The following is a 21806-nucleotide window of genomic DNA, read 5'->3' as shown; positions in this document are numbered from 1 at the left end:
ACGAAATTTTTACTCCACGAACAATTTACTCCGGAGAAATATTTCGTACGAAATTCTTACTCCGAATACACTTTTCGTACGAGAAAAGAACTCCCCAAGGCACGAAAACATTACTCCCTCCACGAAATTTTTACTCCCCATTTTTGACTCACATGCGAAGCAAAAGTGAGTCTATGTACTCACCCGAGTCGTCCGTCCGTCCGTCCGGCCGTCCGTCCGGCCGTCCGTCCGGCCGGCCGGCCGTCCGGAAAACTTTAACGTTGGATATTTCTTGGACACTATTCAGTCTATCAGTACCAAATTTGGCAAGATGGTGTATGATGACAAGGCCCCAAAAAACATACATAGCATCTTGACCTTGCTTCAAGGTCAAGGTCGCAGGGGCCATAAATGTTGTCTAAAAAACAGCTATTTTTCACATTTTTCCCATTTTCTCTGAAGTTTTTGAGATTGAATACCTCACCTATATATGATATATAGGGCAAAGTAAGCCCCATCTTTTGATACCAGTTTGGTTTACCTTGCTTCAAGGTCAAGGTCACAGGAGCTCTTCAAAGTTGGATTGTATACATATTTTAAAGTGACCTTGACCCTGAACTATGGAAGATAACTGTTTCAAACTTAAAAATTATGTGGGGCACATGTTATGCTTTCATCATGAGACACATTTGGTCACATATGATCAAGGTCAAGGTCACTTTGACCCTTATGAAATGTGACCAAAATAAGGTAGTGAACCACTAAAAGTGACCATATCTCATGGTAGAAAGAGCCAATAAGCACCATTGTACTTCCTATGTCTTGAATTAACAGCTTTGTGTTGCATGACCTTGGATGACCTTGGGTCAAGGTCACATGTATTTTGGTAGGAAAAATGTGTAAAGCAGTTCTTAGTGTATGATGTCATTGCTAGGTTTAGTTATTTGACCTTGACCCTGAAGGTCAAGGTCATGTCAAGGTCAAGGTCAAGCATGTGAGTCGTATGGGCTTTGCCCTTCTTGTTTGTACTTCCAGTAAAAATCTCGTACGCAAAAATGGGATGCGGGCGAAGGGATAATGCCAATAAGTGATCTCGCGCACACGAATGTCGCGCTACCCTCCTTCCACCCCTTCCACCACCAAGACTAACAGGGGACAAGGGAGTAAAAATTTCGTATACCTGGCATGGGAAGTTAAATTGCTTGTGTTTCGGTGAAGTAATTTATTCGTTATTTATTCGTCAGGGGAGTAACATTTTTTGTACGAAATGTTTACTCGGAACTCACCTGTCTTGGGGAGTTATTTTCTCGTGAAATGGGGGAGTGCTTTTTTCGTAAAGGGAGTAACTTTTTCGTACGAAATGTTTACTCCGGAGTAAAAATCTCGTGGGAGTCATTTTCTCGTGTTACACCGGGGCTTTTGATTGTTGGTATATGTCAAGTGGAGGGAACGGCTTTGTTCCATGTAAAAGCCTAGCTAGACCTGAGATGGTGATCTGAGTAGATCTCCTATTAGTGATCCACGTTCTCGCTAACTCTCACAAACTTCAAATATCTCGTGAGAGCTGCAAAGGCCCCTGTTCGAAGGGAGTCAAACTGGGGGTACATGTAGAAAACGTTTAAGAAAAAGGGGTTTTAGAAGGGAGGAAGTCTTAAATTGGGAAGGGGGTGTCACATCCCTCGCTCGAAACTCGCATCTGCTGGTCAGCGTGCATTCCCCTCCGCGGGCCCCTCCGTCTGGAACTCCCTGCCGCTTGAGCTTCGCCAGAGCCCCTCTCTTGACGCGTTCAAGAGTAGGTTGAAGACTCAGTTCTTCCCGTAGCTGGCTGCGACTTTCATGTTCGACGTGATGTGTTGTGCCCCAAAAGACATTCTTGTGCTGTGCTCTGTGAGAGGTGTTTTCTTTGTGTTTAATATTATTTTGTTTGGACCTAGCTATTGATGTGTACATTGTTGTTAAACAATTGTTTGTTGTATGTTTATCAGGGTTTGCTAGTGTGTGATAGGGTTCGTGTCCGTCTGTAGATGTTAGTTTCGTTGTTAGTCCTGTGTTGACAACTCTTCGACAAGCGCTTAGAACTGTACCCACGGAATACGCGCTATATAAGCTTCATATTGATTGATTGATTGATTGATTGATTGATTGATTGATTGATTGATTGATTGATTGATTGATTGATTGATTGATTAAAAGGTTGGGTTCCACTGTATATGTGACCCTCCACCACGAAATGAGTCGCATGTCACCTCGCGCGGTTCTGCGCTGGGCTTAATATAAGTCCGGGGGGTGTCTGGTAACAGTGTGAGGGTCACCTTCGTCACAGGCTTATAACTCGCTCTTTTCTAAAACGGTTTTCACCACTGGATAGGGCATAAAAAAAACTCTTTCGGAAAATGTAAAAATTTGAAAATCATGCAAAGGTGACATGCGACTCATTCCGTGGTGGAGGGTCACATATAACAAAGAGAGATGCTCAAATACAGAAAGATTTACAATGGAACCCCCCTTTTAAGACTACCACCGATTGAGACTTCCTGCTTTAATTAAGACTTCGCTTTTTGAAATGTTCATCTCCTAAGCCGTGCTGAGCAGGCTATCATCTTCCGCCTCCGCACTGGACACTGCTGCCTCAAAGCACACCTAAGGAGGATAGGTGTAGCAGAGTCTGCCACATGAGACTGTGGAGAGGGAGATCAGACTCCAGAACATGTTCTCCAAGCATGTCCCCTCCTCGACCAACTGCGGATCCAGACGTGGCCTGACCAAACAGATCTGAGGACCAAAATGTGGGGAGCACTGGAGGACCTGGAAAGAACGTCCATGTTCATGGCATCCTCCAGATTCCGAGTCTGACACAACCGTCGTACGAAGAAGAAGAAGAAGAAGAAGAAGAAGAAGAAGAAGAAATGTTCTGTTCATGACCTCTGTAAATGTACCCCATATTCTTCTTCTTCTTCTTCTTCTTCCGTGGGTTGAAACTCCCACGTACACTCGTGTTTTTTTACACGAGTGGAATTTTACATGTATGACCGTTTTTTACCCCGCCATTTAGGCAGCCATACGCCGTTTTCGGAGGAAGCATGCTGGGTATTTTCGTGTTTCTATAACCCACCGAACTCTATGGATTACAGGATCTTTTTCGTGCGCACTTGGTCTTGTGCTTGCGTGTACACACGGGGGGGTGTTCGGACACCGAGGAGAGTCTGCACACAAAGTTGACTCTGAGAAATAAATCTCTCGCCGAACATGGAGACGAACTCACGCTGACAGCGGCCAACTGGATACAACTCCAGCGCGCTACCGACTGAGCTACATCCCCGCCCCGTACCCCATATTCAATACTCTCGCTTTTTTCAGACCTGATTTTCTCAGATCTGTGAAGGTCGTAGAAGGGGTTTCCTATATATATTCATTACACGAGCTAGAAGGACTTCGCCTTTACGCCATGTCGTTGGATCGTTGGCAGCCTCGCTGTTGCTCTTAGCATGCCATTTAACTCGGACGATAAAAAACGTGCGTGCCAAGCGATCGTAAGGTTGTACGCCGTTGGCCGGAGCGCTGACCACTTAATCCGCAATGACGTCTATCGTGTTACGTCACTTCCTGTCTGTCTATTATCTGTATGACGGTCTGTCTGTCTGTCTGTTTGCCTGTCTGTCTGTCTGTCTCTCTCTCTGTCTCTGTCTCTCTGTCTCTCTCTCTCTCTCTCTCTCTCTCTCTCTCTCTCTCTCTCTCTCTTGTTGTGTGTTTGTGTGTGGGGGGGGATGTGTGAGTGTGTGTGTGTGCGTGTGTGTGTGTGTGTGTGTGTGTGTGTGTGTGTAGTCTTTTACTTACGTTTACATTAAATCTTTGTATATGTGGTAAGGACAGGTTGAAAGATTAGGCAAAGCCTAAAACCGTTATCCTTATGTATTAGAGTTCTGAGTTCGGAGTTCGTTCCTAGCTGCTATCATGGCAGAGTTGTAATGCCAACACCACTGGTCTGAAGTGACAACGTTTCTACAGGGTATACGGTATAACTATTTCTCCACTACCCAAATCGGTCTATTGCCGCTCGCTCATTAAGCTTGCCAGCCACCCCTCTCTCGTCTGACACAACAGTGACCAGCGCAGTCACAAAGCTCTAAGATCGATGCGGACAAGCTCCTCATATTGAGGTCTCGTGCAGGCTCATTACTTAAGGGTGCTTTGTTTGCCCTGTCTTCAAACTAGTGAGCTGTAAGGGAAGGCTCACTCGGTGCTATAGATTGAGACCCGTCTAAAAACACCTTCGCGGGAGACCGTTATTTGAGCTGTGTCTAGCCGCTGTAAATCCGGGTACATCCACCCCGTTGTCTGACAGCGATATAAATTATATCAATTGTTCACCAACACCCTCGACACTTGCTAGAGTCTATTAATACCCATACCGCTTGACCTCAGGCTTCTCGCGTCGGAGGGGGCAGAGTGGTATAGTAAGTAGACTTGCGCGAGCCGTGTGATATGATCTTGATAATGATTACACGGCGCGTGTGTTTAGTCTGAGAGGGTGATATAGAAAGATATCCACCACACTGCAGCGACGCTCCACGACGGGAGCTGGAAGAGTTGATGCCTTTTGGAGAGAAGCTGGAAAAAAGTAAGTACTGGTTTGTTTCGTTTTTCCTTCAGGTTAGTTGATTGGAAGGATGGAATGATCTGTACTTGTTGGTCGCTGACAACGGTTTTGGTCTTCTTTGTTGTTAGTTTGCTGACTGTTACTTCATTCTTTGTTTTATTCTTTTCCATTACTTGTTTGTCATATCGTTCGGGTATTTTGCTGCTAGTGGGAAGCTAGCAGCACCAGAGTCGCGATACCAAGGTGTGTGTATGTGTGTGTGTGTGTGTTAGTGTGTGTGTGTGTATGTATGTGTGTGTGTGTTAGTGTATGTGTGTGTGTTAGTGTATGTGTGTGTGTGCGTGCTTGTATTGCCCCAGTGGTGACATGGCCGCTGTTATAATCTCTTGAGTCTGCGCGTGACACTTGATCCGTGTCCGTTCCGGCCTTGAATCGAGCCCATGACCCGAGAATCTCATATCCAGTGATCTACCAACTGAGCTACCGGGCCTTTTGATGTAGTCGTCTTTATTTTTAGTTCAATAAATGTTAATAGCACAGCATTCGGTCAAATCTAATTCTGTGTCAAATAACGATTTATTTTCTCCTCTGGCTCAAATGCTGCGTTAGGAGTGGCATTTCTTTCTTTGTTTTGTTTTGTTTTGTTTCTTTATCTGAGACAATTTCGTTGATTGAGGTGGTAGGCTGAAAAGTGCAAGGGAAATGGGGCATGCAAACTAGCGAAAACGTATCTGTTGGTGATCAGGTATGTTTTGTTGACCTAGCTGACTGTCTCTCTGTGTATGTTTACCTGGCACTGTCTAAGTCTGTCTCTCTCTCTCTCTCTCTCTCTCTCTCTCTCTCTCTCTCTCTCTCTCTCTCTCTCTCTCTCTCTCTCTCTCTTTCTCTCTCTCTTTCTCTTTCTCTCTCTCTTTCTCTCTCTCTCTCTCTCTCTCTCTCTCTCTCTCTCTCTCTCTCTCTCTCTCTCTCTCTCTCTCTCTCTCTCTCTCTCTCTCTCTCTCTCTCTCTCTCTCTCTCTCTGTCTGGACTGGGTGGCCGAGTGGTAACGCACTTGCGCTCAGAAGCGAGAGGTTGCGAGTTCGACCCTGGGTCAGGGCGTTAGCAATTTTCTCCCCCCTTTCCTCACCTAGGTGGTGGGTTCAAGTGCTAGTCTTTCGGATGAGACGAAAAACCGAGGTCCCTTCGTGTACACTACATTGGGGTGTGCACTTTAAAGATCCCACGATTGACAAAAGGGTCTTTCCTGGCAAAATTGTATAGGCGTAGATAAAAAATGTCCACCAAAATACCCGTGTGACTTGGAATAATAGGCCGTGAAAAGTAGGATATGCGCCGAAATGGCTGCGATCTGCTGGCCGATGTGAATACGTGATGTATTGTGTAAAAAAAATTCCATCTCACACGGCATAAATAAATCCCTGCGCCTTGAATATGTGCGCGATATAAATTGCATTAAAAAAAAATACAAAAAAAATCCCTGCGCTTAGAAATGTACCCACGGAATACGCGCGATATAAGCCTCATATTGATTGATTGATTGATCTGTCTCTCGCTCTCTCTCACGCACACAGCCACACACACACATACACACACACATCCAACCCCACTCCCCAAGGACAACCACCACCACCACCACCTTGTCCGATCGAAGTTTTCCGACACGCCTCAATGAGCAGCGAGATCGGGTGGCCGCGTAGCAATAATATCGGGTAGATAGATAAGCATCTGGCTGCAGTAGCCTACCCGAGGGGTCAGACTTGTTCACACCCACTCGCTACCCGACCCTCTCGTCCTGACGAGTAATATAATAATATACAATAAACCTTTTCCCTCCACTGACTGACACTGAGCTGGCAGTGAACCATGTGGGAGTTTGGATAATCGCTGGTTATATATGTGTGTGCAGAAAGGGTCACGTGTGTACAGTTTTACGCTACCCGACCCTCTCGACGTGATGAGTAATAATAAACAATGAACATTTTTCCTTAACTGGCTGGCACGAAGTTGGTGGTGAACCCTATGGGAGTTTTGACAATTGCTGGTTACACATGGTGGCTGAAAGGATCACATTTGTACAGAATGATTTCGTTTAAAAAAAAGGTTTTGTAAGATAAGATAAGATAAGAAAACTTTAATGTCCATTTTTATTTTACATATGAGTTGTTCTTCAGTACTGGTGACAGAGAGGGGGAAAAGTGGTCAAAATTTAAATCTCTAGTTTTGTTTTTGAAATATAGCTTTTCATAAAGCAGAAATACTGTAGTATCTGATGTACATAAGAAAAAATCACTGGTTCACATAGTTCTTACATAATCTAACTTTTAAAGCTGGTTCTTGTGTGTCTGTGTGTATGGTTATAAGGGGTTGGGGTGGGGTTTTTTTTTTTTTTTTTTGGGGGGGGGGTCTTGTCACAGCCCAAACAAAGTGATTTGCTATGATCATGCAGTCTCAATTGGCTACTTATTTGCTATTATAAGTTTCATATAGCCATAGGATATAGTTATACTTACCATCGTATCATGTCGTGTTTGTCTCGAATCTTTGGCATCAAGAAACAAAATAGCTCATAGTTCTATTGTATTCTACTTACTTGTGTTTTTCTGTTTAATGGAGAGAGGTGGGGGGGGGGGTGACTTGTCACGGCCATGGAATACTTGTGTGTGTGATATGATTGGTCTCATAAATTAAGTCATAGGCAAGTGATACGTATACTCATATCGCGGAGTGGATGTCTCCAATATCTTAGCAACAAAGAACTAAATCGTTGCAGGGTTCGTTGCTTTGAAAGTTTATGATTTAATGTCTTTGGGGAGGGGAGGGGGAAGGGAGGTGGAGGGGCTGGGGGGGGGGGGGGGGGCTTTTGGAGACGGAATTAGAGGGTTTTTTTTATCTTTGATTGGGCTATTATATCCACACAGGGCAGTAACTCTTTTGTCATGTTGCAGTTGACTCAAAAGCTGTACCAACGAGGTACTAACATAAAACACACTCTCACACACTCACGCACCCACGCACGCACGCGCGCACACACACACACACACACCCGCACGCACGTGTGCGCACACACACACTCACACTGACCCTCTGACTCTCTCTCTCTCTCTCTCACTCTCTCTCTCTCACTCTCTCTCTCTCTCTCTCTCTCTCTCTCTCTCTCACTCGTTCTCTCTCTCTCTCTCTCTCTCGTTCTCTCTCTCTCTCTCTCTCTCTCTCTCTCTCTCTCTCTCTCTCTCTTTCTCGTTCTCTCTCTTCCTCCCTCTCCCACTCCTCCTCTCCCTCCTCTCTCCGCCCCCTCCCCACTCTCTCTCTCTCTCTCTCTCTCTCTCTCTCTCTCTCTCTCTCTCTCTCTCTCTCTCTTTCTCGTTCTCTCTCTTCCTCCCTCTCCCACTCCTCCTCTCCCTCCTCTCTCCGCCCCCTCCCCACTCTCTCTCTCTCTCTCTCTCTCTCTCTCTCTCTCTCTTTCTCTCCCTCCCACCTAATCATACAGAATGACAAGCCATACACACTGTTTCAAGGCTAAACTTCACGGTCACTGCATGAAACCAGAACGGTCAGACATCATGATGTTTGAATTGTGTGCACTGTTTGAAGGCCGAATTTCAAGACCACAGGAACCACAGAACGATCAAACATTACGGCGTGAGGGTGTTTGCTCTGTTGAGTAGAGCAAGCACTGGGGGCAACCAATGTCTACATGTATCAGGTAGTTCCAACACGGTTTGTAACTTAACACACTCGACACGCCTAGTTTGCTAGCGCGGGTCCATCTGCTTGGATGGCAATGGGGTTCCTTTAAGAAGAGATGAATATGTACATGTACATATGTAAGCTCATAGTGATAGTGATATTAAAGGCACAGTAAGCCTCCCGTAAACCATCACAGATACTGTCAGGCTTTTACACACAGTACAAACACCCTTCCATTTGAACGCTCACCAAACGGGAACATCCTAGGTGCCCTACGTAAAGAGCGAGCAATTTTCAAAGAATTAATTTTGCGGATTGTCTCAGAGGCAATCGGACCGTGGTGCGTTGTTTCGTGCATTGTCAGAGGTACAAAATAACGTGCTATTGCAGATAAGCTCTCAGCGAGTCGCATTTAAATTACTAACTAACGACTGTGAAAAAGGGAAACTGGATCACACGGGTTCACGATGGCTCAGGGGTAAGATAAACCACGCAAAAATAAATTATTTGAGAATTGCTCGCTCTTTATGGAGGGCACCTAGGATGTTCTCAAGCGGTGAGTGCTTAAATGAAAGGGTGTTTGTACTGTGTGTAAAAGCCTGACCGTATCTGTGATGGTTTACGGTAGGCTTACTGTGCCTTTAACGCACAAGAACAAGAACAAGAATTCATTCCGCAATGTCGGGAACACAGAAGAAGAAGAAAAAGAAGAAGAATTCCGCCATATAGCATTACTGCCATTGGTAATTGTCCTGTGGAAATACTCATACATCCAGACACTCCTTGCATAAAGTCAAAGGCTAACAACAACAACAACAACAACAACAACAACAACAACAACAACAACAACAACAACAAGTCAGACGTACAGATAACTAAAATGAATTAACATCGACGTACAGATAACTAAGATGAATTAACCATCGTGTTTTAAAAGAGTTGTATATATTATGTATGAATAACTGAATATATATGATAAATTTCGTAATTAAAATACACATATTGGAAGTACGAATGCTCTCTCTCTCTCTCTCTCTCTCTCTCTCTCTCTCTCTCTCTCTCTCTCTCTCTCTCTCTCTCTCTCTCTCTCTCTCCCTCTCTCTCTCTCTCTCCGCCCCCTCCCCACTCTCTCTCTCTCTCTCTCTCTCTCTCTCTCTCTCTCTCTCTCTCTCTCTCTCTCTCTCTCTAAGAAGAGTGTTTTGTTGTTGTTGTTAGCCTTTACAATCTCTCTCTCTCTCTTTAAGAAGTCAGTATTTTTTGTATAGTTCAGTTTCAGTTTCAGTTTCTCTCTCTCTCTCTCTCTCTCTCTCTCTCTCTCTCTCTCTCTCTCTCTCTAGAATGACCAGGCGTATGCACTGACTGAAGGCAGAAGTGTAACGGAGATATCTTTGGTCAAAACGGCCACACATTTCATGGTGTGGGGGTGTTTGCGCTGTCGGGTTTATTTTGAAGAGATGTATACGTAAGCTCAACGTGATATGGCAAAAAGGTCAGACATTATGGTGTGAGGGTGTTTGCACTGTTGTATGGACAAAGCGCTGAGGGCAAACAATGTCTCCGTGCATGCCGCGGTAGTTCCAACACGGTTCGTAACTCACCACACTAAAAACGCCCAGCATTTTTTTTGTATTATTAGTTTATTCTTTCAAGTCTTCTTCTACTTCTTCTTCTTCGTTCGTGGGCTGAAACTCCCACGTATACTCGTGTTTTTTGCACGAGTGGAATTTTACGTGTATGACCATTCTTTCAAGTGATAAACGATTTGTGAAACGAAAAATTCAAGCCCACTCCGCCTGGTGAAAACAGTTCGCTTCAACTGGATCAGAGTCTAGCCAGACTCCCTCCACTTGGTCACACACACAACATCTGTGTGCTCTCTGTGCCGCACAGTGCTATTCTTTTTAAGAATTAATTTTGTAAAAGGGACTGGTGCACCACAGCAAGCAGTCAGTGCATTGAGTTTTGGTATGTGACCAACGGGCGGGAGACCTTGGCTGAAGTCAGAGGAGGAACTTGGCGTTTGTTTGAGTAAAAACTGGGTGAAAACCGTGAGGGTGAATTGTCTCACTGCATGGTCATCCATTTTTGATGTGCTTGATTCACGGTGTGCACTTGACCTTTAAATGTACTCAAAGCACTCTTGCTTAAATAGTCTTGAGTCGAGCGTTTGAAAATGCCTGAGCCTGAAGGCAGGTGTAACTTACACCTCTTGGGATCAGTCTGCCTTAGAGATGAGGACGACAGTTGGCCAGATGGCCAGAATAGCGCGCTGCATTTTCCTGCATAGAACTAAGGCGCGTCTGCCGCGACGGTGCCTGGGCTAAACACTGGCGGGCACTGCTCACAGCCAGGTGTAACACGAAGTTTTTACTCCACGAACAATTTACTCCGGAGTAAACATTTCGTACAAAATTTCTACTCCGAGTAAATGTTTCGTACGAGAAAAGAACTCCCCAAGGCACGAAAAAATTACTCCCTCCACGAAATTTGTACCCCCCATTTTTTTTACTTCCAGTAAAAATCTCGTTCGCGAAAATGGGATGCGGGCGAAGGGATAATGCCAATATGTGATCTCGCGCAAACGAATGTCGCGCTACCCTCCCTCCACCCCTTCCACCACCAAGACTAACAGGGGACAAGGGAGTATAAATTTCGTACACCTGGCATGGGAAGTTAAATTGCTCGTGTTAGGGTGAAGTAATTTATTCGTTTCTTATTCGTCAGGGGAGTAACATTTGTGTACGAAATGTTAACTCGGAACTCACCTGTCGTGGGGAGTAATTTTCTCGTGTAATGGCGGAGTGCTTTTTTCGTAAAGGGAGTAACATTTTCGTACGAAATTTTTACTGCGGAGTAAAAATCTCGTGGGAGTAATTTTCTCGTGTTACACCGGCACACGGCACTGTAAACATTCCCCGTCCCTTCACCTCTCTCGCCACCATCCGCCATACCCTTGGTCGCATGCATTCCTATAAAGGCACAGTCCTTCGAATGTACACGATTTGATTGACCGGTGTAACACAAAATTTTTACTCCACAAAAAATTTACTCCGGAGTAAATATTTCTCACGAAATTCTTACTCCGAGTACACTTTTCGTACGAGAAAAGATCTCCCCAAGGCACGAAAAAATTACTCCCTCCACGAAATGTTTACTCCCCATTTTTTTTACTTCCAGTAAAAATCTCGTACGCAAAAATGGGATGCGGGCGAAGGGATAATGCCAATATGTGATCTCGCGCACACGAATGTCGCGCTACCCTCTTTCCACCCCTTCCACCACCAAGACTAACAGCCTAACAGGGGACAAGGGAGTAAAAATTTCGTACACCTGGCATGGGAAGTTAAATTGCTCGTGTTGGGGTGAAGTAATGTATTCGTTATTTATTCGTCAGGGGAGTAACATTTTTGTACGAAATGTTTACTCGAAACTCACCTGTCTTGGGGAGTATTTTTCTCGTGCAATGGGGGAGTGCTTTTTTCGTAAAGGGAGTAACATTTTCGTACAAAATGTTTACTCCGGAGTAAAAATCTCGTGGGAGTACTTTTCTCGTGTTACACCGGCCAGGCTTTTGGAAGGGATACGACCATCCCTCCACTTGGACACGTACCAACAATCAACAGCCTTCTAACTCTAATTCTAATTAAAAATTCTGTCAAAGTACAAAAACTTGCCTTTTTTCTTAAATTTATTTTATGCTTATGATATCTATCAAAAAATAAAATCTGTTCATACAACAAAACAAAAAAAATTAATAATAATAATAATTTAAAAAAATAAAAATAAAAATAAAAATAAAAACTCTAATTCTAAGGCTTTCTGCGTGTGTGGTGTCATCAATTGAAACCCCAAACCGAGCTCTTTGTGCGAGTTTAAATCTGTACCTCCGGAAATGCGTGTCGTTCTTCGCCGTTTCCAAACATACCCCACCACAGCCGTTTCAAACTAGAATAGCTAAGCTTTCAAACACTAATTTCAAGATATTCATGGTATGTGGTGACACAATTACAACCCAACAAGAGGCGAAGCCTTCAAGGCTCACGTAAGAAATAGACAAACAGTAACACAAACTCAATCACTCCGTCACACATACACACCCACACACACAGTAAGCTTAGGTGACACTGTGCAAGAAAGAGAGACACTAGATCTAGATCTGTCTGTCTGCATGTAGCCTACTTACAGGGACACGACTGCCAAATAGTCTCGGCCCGCTCAAAATAACAAAGACCGAGACCACACACACCACGCGAGAGAGAAAGACTACAGGGAGGCATGCCGTCATGATGCATTAATTGACGTCAAACACTTTTGACCGTGACGTAATCTTATGCGAGCTTTATCCATAGTCTTGGATAACCACTCACACATAGACTCGGAAATGTTAAAGTTTCTACCACAGACATACACACGCACAAACACACACACACACGCACACACACACGCACAAACGCACAAACGCACAGACAGACAAAGTTACGATCGCATAGGCTACACTTCGTGAGCCAAAAACGGAACTCTCGTACAGCTGTTGGGCGATCAGAGACAGTTTTGTGACAACTGTATTGCTTTAAATTTGTATGTGTATAATTATTTGACTATGGAATTATGTGGGTTACAGTTTTGTAAAGTGTGTAGGCATATTTCGATGTTTATTATTATTTGATTCGGAATTGTCTGCAGAATAATTTATTTATGTATGTTTTTGTGAGGCGCTTAGAACTGTGTTAGGATTTGCGCCATGTGTATATCCTCATTATCATTATCTTTATCAAATGTACTCAAAGCACTCATTGTCCCAAACGCTTCCAAATGTAATGTTATCCAGTCACGAGACAAGGAAATAAATATAGGTTACACACTCCGAGTTCTGAATATCGTGCATATTTTCCCTAGGGTCGATTTTCAGGTATTACCGAGCCTCTGGCGAGGTAATACCTGTAAATCGACCCGAGGGAAAATATGCACGATATTCAGGACGAGGTGTGTAAGCTTTTTATCCCATTACTCCGACGTTTTCATTAAAAAACCTAACTTTTTGACACAAACTTTGCGAGTGCCTGTTTATTGCTCATCAAACCTTCTGCCACCGAAAATCGTGTCATGATATTCATGTGCGAAACGAGTCCCCTTTTGTCTTTTTGTTTCCAGGATTTGAATGCATTTGATACTGTGCAGTTACCGGCTGGTTTCAGTCGGTTACCCGAGCTGGCATTCGTCACAACTGCGAAAGACCGCATTCTGATAATCTTCGCTTCACAGCTAGCGGACGGGAGAGAATGATACCCGAAGGGAAGTAACTCATTTTGGACCTGAGTTCAGCGGGATTCGAAAGACCGCGTGTGTGATTTTACAAGCGATGAAGATGATTGCTGAGTTTGTGCTTATTCGAGCCTTTGTGCTTCAGTGTTCAAATTTGTATTACCTACTTCTTCAATCGTCACTTACTGATTTAGGTGAGCCTAACTTTGATGTCTGTCGTTGTCTTAGGCGAGGTATCTGTCTGGGGGAAAACGGCGCACCACTGTCGAGTTGTTTTTCAGGGCCGGACCAAATGAGTTGTAAGGGGAGGGGGGGGGGGTTCCTCCTTTTTTTTTGGGGGGGGGGGGGGAAATCAGCGAAGTGGCGAAGCCACAAAGGCGCGCGAACTAGGGGGGTCCGGGGGCATGCTCCCCCGGAAAATTTTTGAAAAACGGTTAAAATCTGTGCAATCTGGTGCATTCTGGGCCTTGTTTTGAGGGTTAAGAGCAGCATTGTGGGGGGGGGGGGGGGGGGGGGGTACCTTTTTCTCGTCGGATTTCACATTGAATAAAATTTGTTAGAGACACACAAAATTTATTTAAAAAAACCAAAAAAAACCACTCAAAGCAAGGTACATGCTTTTTCCAGGGGTGGGGTTCCGGAACCCCTGGAACCCCCCCCTGGGTCCGGCCCTGTTTTTATGCGGCAATGCATGTAGCCTAGTGGTCTCTGTATGTCCAAGATCCGACCTACTTCGCCACCTTTTATTCTAACAGTATCACCAACTTTGAAAATGGCAATTTCCATGCTGGTCAACTTGAGCCGAAGATACTACATGTACAGCAAACGACAGATCCTGCAGCAGAGGGTGCGTATCGCTAGCGCTAGCGCTACGCACCGGCAGCAGACGATAGATCTGTAGCAGACGACTGATGAGACAGCCTTGTTCTGTTGAACCATATTTAGCAATCAATGCTCTAAAAGCGATAACAAATGAACAAAACTATAAGCATACTGTTTTAGTGTAAGTTTTATTTTGTCGCTCAAGATTTTGAATCAGGATGCTCTTGGGATTGATCTAAGCGGTTGCCAATGAAGCGTACCTCGTTACGACAACTTTACTAGAGTTGTGCCCCTTGAATCACTGTGTGTCTCTGTCGCTCTCTCTCGTGCTCTCTGTCTCTCTCTCAGTCTCACCACGTCGGACAACTCATAATCTTCACTCAGCTCTATTCACCCAAACAGATTATGTGCATTCTTTGTTGTTTTCTTTATTTCTTCAATGATAATGTTTGTAGATCGTTAGCCAAACGTCAGTTCGACTTTTATACCGCAGAATATCTCAATCGTTTTGCTGAAAAAAAAGTAGTCCCGAGTTAACGATAAATATGCAGATGACCTCTATAAATTATTCAGTTGTACTCTGAGACCAAAGACAAAGACCAATGACAGGTGAGATCGAGACTCGGTTGTGATGGATAATTCATATGGTTGTGATGGATAATCCAAAATAATCCCCTCCTCAGCTAACAGAGACAAAGAGGCAGGTCATGGGATAAAACTTATACAGTCCCTCACTGGGCAGGGAAGATTGCTGCTTGGGCTACAATAGAAGTACTTAACCGGGACTCGAATTCGGTTAAGCGTGGCTCAGTGAATTATTAAAAGGAAAGGTAAATGCGTTTAGATTTATGGCCTCCTGGCAGGGTCTTCTCATGTTGCCCACAACAACAAAGGTTTGTAATATACTTCAGAAAATAACGCAACATTGTCGAGTTAGTTTTTTGAGTTCAAAATGATTATCCTAGTATTGCATTTCTTTTGAACAATGGAGAGTATCCTCTGCGAACCCACTCTTTTTTCATATTGAATGCGAGCCTTCTATTCATCGATAATTAATGACTGATCATATCAATGGAGTAATTAGTTTCGCTCGATTTAATTGACATAATGTACGTGTTGGGAACTGGTAGGTTGCAGGGTATAACCAAAGGAATTATTGTACGTGCTTGTATACCTTATTGTGTGGGTTTTTTTTTTTTTTTTTATTATTATTTTTTTTTTTTTGCTTTAACGCCCAGCCGACCACGAAGGGCCATATCAGGTCGGTGCTGCTTTGACATATAACGTGCGCCACACACAAGACAGAAGTCGCAGCACAGGCTTCATGTCTCACCCAGTCACATTATTCTGACACCGGACCAACCAGTCCTAGCACTAACCCCATAATGCCAGACGCCAGGCGGAGCAGCCACTAGATTGCCAATTTTAAAGTCTTAGGTATGACCCGGCCGGCGTTCGAACCCACGACCTCCCGATCACGGGGCGGACGCCTTACCACTAGGCCAACCGTGCCGGTTTATTTTGTGGGTATGTTTAATTTTTAATACTTATTTGGAATAGGACTTCTACCTGACAGGGTGAGGCAGTAGTCCCGCTTGTCACAGCAGCTGCTATGCAGAGTTGTCTGCCATGAGCACTGAGTTATTAATACCTCACACGTGAACACCCGTGGGTTTTAATCAGTTTCCCATAAGTTCTGACTATTGTTGTCTCTTGGCGTGTTCTTGCGACATTTTCTTTTCAGCAAACCAGATTGTTTTTTTTTATTATGCCCAAACTCACTTCAAACATAATTTGAGTGTGTCTCGTACTGGGTACATAGTATCATATATTTCGGGAAAGAAGGAATCCAAATGGCAGAACACATTTACCAGTTCATATCACCTAAGAGCAACTAGACCCAAATTGGGGACTAATGTAGAAACAGCACACATAAATAGTTTTGTAATGAAAAAAAAGTTCAAGCTAGCAGTAATCTGTTAGTTCATTAGCCTCGAATTGTTCACAGAATTGTTCACCGAATTGTTCATCGAATTGTTCACCGAATTGTTCACCGAATTGTTCATCGAATTGTTCATCGAATTGTTCACCGAATTGTTCACCGAATTGTTCATCATATTGTTCACCGAATTGTTCACCGAATTGTACGCACACCATGGTCATGGTATCAACAGAGAACAATACGTAATTATTATGTATTTTTGGCCAAAATGTGGCATTTCCCACAGATCGAGACAGTTAGCTAGTGTTCCTCCGAATTTGCGCTGGCGGTCGAGGTGAAAAAATGACTGTCGAGATATGCCATAAACTGTCGTGCTTTGGTCAAATATACAAATAACATTTATGTATCGATCGATTTCAGTAAGAATTCAATTTCATATTGTGTTTACCATTGAACGCAAACAAACAGTCACTTTTTGTAGTCTCGCCTAAATATGCGTTTTTTTTTGACTCTGACGTCAGATGGTTCAAAGGAGGGAAATCCAATGTTTAACCGATACACAACAGTATACCTAAATCAGGGGCGGATCAGTTCATTGTATGGGGGGGGTTTCCAAAAGTATATTGTGAAGATATGGATGTGAAGGCGCGAAGCGCCGAGGCGACGGCGCGAAGCGCCTAGCTTGCTAGGGGGGTCCGGGGGCATGCCTCCCCGGAAAATTTTGAAAAAAAGGATGCAAAATGGTGCATTCTGAGGATGATCATTACCAGTTTCAGGCAGTAGATTTTGTCACTGATTAATACCCCAAAAATTGAAACTCAACCCCAAAAAACACACAAAAATATTTTTATTTTTTGGCTGGGGGGGGTTCCGGAAACCCCACAACCCCCCCCCCCCCCCCCCTCGTCCGCCCCTGTAAATCAAGAACATTGGTCAAGTAGTACAGACACGCGAAGAAATAATTAAAAAAAAATGCAACTGTCGTTTCCAATCATGTTAGTGGTATTCTTCTGGAAGTAAGTGCTTTCCGATTTTCCCGGCTTCCTGGCTTATTAAGACTTTGATCTTTATGGTGCCCTGCCTCATTTAAGTTTATTGTTATGTCTTTCCGAAGTCCCGAGTTAACACTAACTTGACGCGAGGATCAGCAACTACGAGTGGTGACGTCCCGACTCGCTCCTTTCTAACTCGATCGCCCCCGCCTAACTCGATCACCCCCGCCCATCTCGCCCCCAATAATCTGGGGTTTTGCCATAGAGGCGATTCGCTCCCGCTCGTAAAAATCCGTTTCTGTATTTCACACAGGGCACGCAGGCATACACATTCACACACATACACATTCACACACATACACATTCACACACATACACATTCACACACATACACATTCACACACATACACATTCACACACATACACATTCACACACATACACATTCACACACATACACATTCACACACATACACATTCACACACATACACATTCACACACATACACATTCACACACATACACATTCACACACATACACTTTCACACACATACACACAAACACGCACGCACGCACGCTCGCACGCACCCACGAACATACATTAGGTAAACTCAGGTAAATTTAAACTAAGATAAACGTGTTATTTTTACATTTAGTCAAGTTTTGACTAAATGTTTTAACATAGAGGGGGAATCGAGACGAGGGTCGTGGTGTATGTGTGTCTGTGTGTGTGTGTGTGTGTGTGTGTGTGTGTGTGTGTGTGTGTGTGTGTGTGTCTGTGCGTGTGTGTGTGTAGAGCGATTCAGAGTAAACTACTGGACCGATCTTTATGAAATTTTACATGAGAGTTCCTGGGTATGATATCCTCAGACGTTTTTTTCTTTCTTTTGATAAATGTCTTTTATGGCTTCATATCCGGCTTTTTGTAAAAGTTGAGGCGGCACTGTCACACCTTCATTTTTCAATCAAATTGATTGACATTTTGGCAAAGCAATTTTCGCCAAAGGCCGGACTTCGGTATTGTATTTCAGCATGGAGGCTTAAAAATTAATTAATGACTTTGGTCATTAAAAATCTGAAAATTGTAATTAAATTTATCTTTTTATAAAACGATCCAAAATTACTTTTATTTTATTCTTCATCATGTGCTGATTCCAAAAACATATAAATATGTTATATTCGGATTAAAAAAAAGCTCTGAAAATTAAAAATATAAAAATTATGATCAAAATTAAATTTTCGAAATCGTTTTAAAAACAATTTCATCTTATTCCTTGTCGGTTCCTGATTCCAAAAACATATAGATATGATATGTTTGGACTAAAAGCACGCTCAGAAAGTTAAAACGAAGAGAGGTACAGTAAAGCGTGCTATGCAGCACAGCGCAACCGCTACCGCGCTAAACAGGATCGTCACTTTCACTGCCCTTTGCACTAGCGGCGGACTACGGTCATTGTGAAAAAATGCAGTGCGTTCAGTTTCATTCTGTGAGTTCCACAGCTTGACTAAATGTAGTAATTTCGCCTTACGCGACTTGTTTATAATTCGTTTCTGCACGAGAAACGTCAAAAGTCAACTTCATCGCATGGATTACTTTGGGCGAGTTGCCGCTGATTGAGGGGGCAAGTTGACACCCTTAACATATTAAAAGCAAGTAGAGCGTAAAGTCGGCTACTACAAAGCGGGGGACAAGATGGGAGGGGGCGAGTCGGTACCTCGCCTTAGGAGTCGCCCCCACAATACTAGCCTATAACATTCGCGGAAAGTCCCGGGTAGCAGGGGACTCTTTGCCTTCGTTCTGACCGCAAGATAATGACTCTGTAACACGCCAGTCCAATACATCTCTGTGTCTTTCTGTGTCTGTTGCCCAGTCTCTGTCTTTGAATGAGGGTGGGGTTCTCTTTCTCTCTGACTGTCTATCTCTGTCTCGCTCAACCTCTCTCCCTCTATGTATTTATTGCTAATCTTTGAGTATAATTTGATTATGTGTGAGTGTGTGTGTGTGTGTGTGTGTGTGTGTGTGTGTGTGAGTGCGTGTGTGTTTGTGTGTTTGTGTGTGTGTGTGTGTGTGTGTATGTGAATCTGACGTCTAACATGATATCATTCTTATTGAGAATTACTTCATGGCTTGCTGTGTGTTGCCAGACGCCACAATAGGAAGTATAGCGTCACGCGTAAGTTCTCGAAATTGTTAAAGAGGAAACAGCAAAGTGTTTCGAGGATGAAGTTTGTCCAGGTGGCTTGGTCACCATGAGCAGTGAAAAAAATCACTTGTTAGGTCCCTGCCAGGCGTATTTTGACCAGACCTCATTCATATGGTATACACACGTGTGAAGATGTGGTTTATTTATTACTCTCTCGCGTAAGAATGATAAAGCATATTTCAGAGGGTGGATCAGTTATTAGTAGACCTGCATAGTCTGCCACACAGGGAGAATGCCAATCTAAGCCTCTTTTAGAACGGGATTACAAACTTTCCGCCCACCCCTCGTACCTACGTGTTGTGTGACCGTTGCAATCAATACGACGTGTCCATTATGCATGACTATGGGTCTTGCTCGCCCCTCCTGCATGACCCAGCCACAACTGTCTGGGTGCACTGTTGACGCGGTACGCTAGGTTTTGTAGCCATGATCGTGAGCCCCTTTGTTATGCCTGTGTTTAACAAACAAACATACAAACAAGCAAACAAACAAACGAACAAACAAACAAACTATCAAACAAACAAACAAATAACAAACAAACGAACAAATACGCAAACAAACAAACAAACAAACAAACAAAAAAGCAAGCGATCGAACGAAGGAAAGAACGAAGGAAGGAAGGAAGGAAGGAATGAACGAACGAACGAACGAACGAACGAACGAACGAACGAAAAAACGAAAGAACGAGCGAGCGAGCGAGCGAACGAACGAATGAACGAGCGAGCGAACGAACGAATGAACGAGCGAGCGAACGAACGCACGAACGAACGAACGAACGAACGGACAAACAAACAAACAAACAAAAAAACGAACAAAAACACAAATGCTGCCTTTATCTGGTGCTGGATATCAAAGCCACAGCAGATTTCATACCCAGTTTTTGCTAATCTGCACAAATGATTGTTTTACACTGGATTGCGTATCCAGCTTTCTATTTAGTACGGTTGCTAGAAGCGCTGACCAACAAGTGTTCAGATATTTTTCTAATTGTCGTTTCTAGATAGTAAAATATGTGCTGAAAACAGTCAGCTATCGCACCATCAAGAAATCGGTTCCCTAGTACCCCTTTAAGGCTCTGGAACCACCCCGGGTGGCAATATCGGGTCGCAACAAAGAGTGTTCCCCATAGCCGGAAAGAGCCTCAACCGTGAAAGATAGAAAGAAAGGTATTGAACAAAAAAGACGCACAACACCAATGTGAACCATTTGTGTTATCATACTTATATTAAAATATTGATGACCATGGAATAAATGGGTTATTTTTAGATTTCTGACAAAAAATCGCCCAAAACATGACAAATTGTCTTTTTTCTAGCCTAAACTATGAAAGATTTAAAGACAAGTATTGAACACGAAAGATAGCAATGGATAATGGCAACAACATTTGCTCTCATTGTTGTACAAAATTGTTGATTGTTTTTTAATACTTTTCCGTTTTTGTGGATTTCACAAAGCATACCAATTAAACGGCAGTCCAGGTAACTCGTCCGAATTTTTGCGGCTAAGAGCCTCAACATTTGAAGATAGAAAGACTATCATTGAACAAACACTATGGTAAACACTAATGTTAATAACTTTTGATCTCACACTGATATTGAAATATTGATGACCATGCAATTAATGGGCTATTTTCAGATTTGTGGGTACAAAATCGCCCAAAACATTCGCTGAGGTGAACAAGGTACGGTGTAACAAGATCACGAGTCGCGAATGAAGGCGTAACTCTTGCAGATGAAACAAATATTCACTGATATTGACGATAACAAGTGTTAAATGACCAGCCTTTATAAAGAACAAACAAACTGACAAAGCTCCGTGGCTTAAAATGTACATATATGACAGGGGGGATAGAAAGAGGTCCACAGTTGTTGTTGTTGTTGTACTTGTCGTCGTCGTTGTTTTTGTTGTTGTCGTCGTTGTTGTTGTTGTTGTTGTATGGCGGTCGAACCGATCAAGATTGACCAGCAATTGTTTACCGTACCTTGCTCTTTCTACACATCACCGCATGCACAAACTTTACAGCATGTTTGTTTGTTCGTTCATGGGCTGAAACTCCCACGGCTTTTACGTGTATGACCGTTTTTACCCCGCCATTTAGGCAGCCATACGCCGCTTTCGGAGGAAGCATGCTGGGTATTTTCGTGTTTCTATAACCCACCGAACTCTGACATGGATTACAGGATCTTTTTCGTGCGCACTTGGTCTTGTGCTTGCGTGTACATACGGAGGTGTTCGGACACCGAGGAGAGTCTGCACACAAAGTTGACTCTGAGAAATAAATCTCTCGCCGAACGTGCGCGCTACCGACTGAGCTACATCCCCG

At 43.5% G+C, this 21806-nt stretch overlaps 1 protein-coding gene and 1 long non-coding RNA gene across 2 annotated transcripts in view; both read left to right on the top strand.

The window, feature by feature from the left end:
- The window catches only part of LOC138950679 (uncharacterized), a 363039-nt gene that overhangs the window by 50971 nt on the left and 290262 nt on the right, over positions 1–21806 (top strand). The window lies entirely within an intron of this gene.
- Positions 4473–21806, top strand: part of LOC138951342 (neurogenic locus notch homolog protein 1-like) — a 56514-nt gene continuing 39180 nt past the window's right edge. Inside the window, exon 1 of the mRNA XM_070322962.1 lies at positions 4473–4597. The gene's annotated coding sequence lies outside the window, so the exon portion shown is untranslated. The remainder of the gene's footprint in view (positions 4598–21806) is intronic.

Source organism: Littorina saxatilis, linkage group LG16 (genome assembly GCF_037325665.1).
Source record: "Littorina saxatilis isolate snail1 linkage group LG16, US_GU_Lsax_2.0, whole genome shotgun sequence".
NCBI classification, from domain to species: domain Eukaryota; kingdom Metazoa; phylum Mollusca; class Gastropoda; order Littorinimorpha; family Littorinidae; genus Littorina; species Littorina saxatilis.
Note: the sequence above shows the minus strand (reverse complement) of the source record. Positions and strands in the feature narration are given on the sequence as shown.